This window comes from Arachis ipaensis, chromosome B05, assembly GCF_000816755.2.
Source record: "Arachis ipaensis cultivar K30076 chromosome B05, Araip1.1, whole genome shotgun sequence".
Classification (NCBI taxonomy): domain Eukaryota; kingdom Viridiplantae; phylum Streptophyta; class Magnoliopsida; order Fabales; family Fabaceae; genus Arachis; species Arachis ipaensis.
Window position 1 is genome coordinate 124,286,212 of NC_029789.2, and position 2,590 is coordinate 124,288,801.

Sequence of the window (2,590 nt, forward strand, 5' to 3'; positions counted from 1 at the left end):
TGGAGCTTGAAATAAAATTTTGAAGGGATAAAAAATTTAATATTAAAATTTAATAATAATATTTATATTAAAATAAAATTTATAAAATCTTTAAGTTTGTTACTAATGAGATAATAAATAAATAATTTTACAAATAAAAATATAAAATAGTTTATAATGGTGCTCTTTGAGTTTTGAGTGACTTGAAATCTTTAATAATTGAATTAAAACTAAACTTTTCAGCAATTTATTTCTCAATGTAAATAATCAAACTATCCGTGAAAAAGTTGTCCTTCATTTTATTTCTTAATCTTTTTTTCGTTATTTTCATTGCTGAAAATGATCGCTCTTAGTAGCTGTAGAAACTAGAAGAGTTAATATCAAACGAATTAATCTATCAATCAAGAAATACACTTTTGATTTTTTTTTGTTTCTTCTAAACATCTACACAATTTATGAATAGTTGATAGATTCTTCATTTCTGATGTTGACAAGCATCAAGAATAAAATGTTAAAGCTGAAAAGGCAAATTAATCTTAGCAATCTTAGCAATGTCAAAACTTTTGTAAGCATCCTTAGGCATGAGAGTAGAGTTTAGACTTAGTAAATCCATTGCTTGATCATTGAATCTGCTATTTAACTCTTGTAATTTCGGAAGCATTTTGATCGGGTCCATCCTATATTTGCTGGTGAGCCCAGGAACGTTAGACTAGCTTTATGCTCTGACTGGTTTGCACCAAATTCTAATTTCGGTAATGCATACTCTTATTGGCCTGTAGTCATGATACCTTATAACCTGAGTCCCGAAATGTGCATGAAGGACTCATACATGTTCTTAACTTACATCATACCTGGTCCTAGTCATCCAAAGGCCAAAATAGTTGTCTTCTTGCAACCCTTAGTGGACGAGTTACAGGAGTTTTGGATCCATGGCATACAAATATATAAATTTTGATGAAGAAAAACTTTAAACTACAGATAGCGTTGATGTGGACCATTAACGACTTTTCTATATATGACATGTTTTTAGGTTGGTCCACCCAGGACAAAATGGCATGTCCCAATTGTTTGGAGGATACAAGGGCATTTTGGTTGATGAATGGCGATAAGAATTCGTAGTTTGATTTCCATCGAGGATTTCTCAACATGGATCATCCTTTTCAACACAACAAGGACTCGTTCAAAAAGAATAAAATTGAACAAGAAGAGGCACCTGTGAGGTTGGGTGATAGGCAAGTTTGGCAGAGTGTCAGAAGAATCCCACGGATCGTTGATAATGGGGTAGGTATAAGACCTCCGGAATATGGTTGGGAGCATAATTAGACTAAATAGAGTATATTTTGGGAGTTGCCTTATTGGAAAGACAACTTAGTTCGACATTGTCTTGATGTGATGCACATTAACAAAAACGTGTTTGGTAACATCATGCACATAGTAATAGACGATGAGTGAACAAAGGACAATGCTAAGACTAGGTTAGACTTGATGGACATTTGCAGGTGGCCTGATATGAACTTAAAGAGACTTGATAATGGGCATTGAGCTAAACCAAAGGCGGTGTTCGCTTTAACAAAGGAGCAGAAACAAAATGTTTGTAAGTAGATTAGAGGATTAAGGTTTTCTGATGATTATGCCTCTAATTTGGGCAGGTGTGCAAACGTATCACAAGGCAGGCTTGTTGGGTTAAAGAGTCATGATTGTTATATCTTCATGGAGTCCTTTCTTTTTGTCGCGTTCAGAGAACTTCCAACTAACATCTGGAAACCTCTCACAGAAATAACTGAATTCTTCAGGGAGTTATGTGCTATGAAACTTAGCATTAATAACCTCGTAGTCATGGACAAGAACATTTTCATCATACTTTGTAAGCTAGAGAGGATATTTCCTCCATCATTTTTTGACTTTATGGAACATTTAGCAGTCCACCTACCGTACAAAGTAATACTATGTGGGCTGATCCAATTTTGGTAGATATACCCATTTGTGAAGATGATTGGTTCATTCAAGCGCACCGTGAAAAACAAAGCTCGAATTGAGAGGGTAGCATCTCCGAAGCATTCCTAGCTAAGGAAACTTTTGCATTTTGCTCATTCTATTTTCAGTCTCATGTTGAGTCACGTAGAACAACGGTTATAAGGAACGATGAGAGAGGAGAATCTTTGTCAAGTGGAACAACATATTCAATCTTTTTGTCGGAAAGAGCTGCAATGGGTACGGGCAGTGACTACTGGTTAGAGTAGAAGGAAATCGACGCTGCACATTTACCTCATTAAACAATTTTTCATGTTGGTTCAGAGAATACGTCAGTGTACAGCTAACTGATAGAACAGATTCAGAACTAGTTGCACTTAATTGAGGCCCGATGAATAAGGCCACTAGTTATCCGATATACAATGTTAATGGATATCGATTCCATACTTTACAGTGGTCGATTGGAAAGAAAATAGATAACACCAGAGTTTGGGTTTGTGGGGATTCATGCGGGGTCATTATGATTGGTTTGGTGTGTTGTACAACATAATTGAATTACAGTATTTCTGTCACACTACGTACAAGGTGTGCATGTTTAAATGTGAATGGTATGATCCAAGTTTACGACAAGGAAGACGAA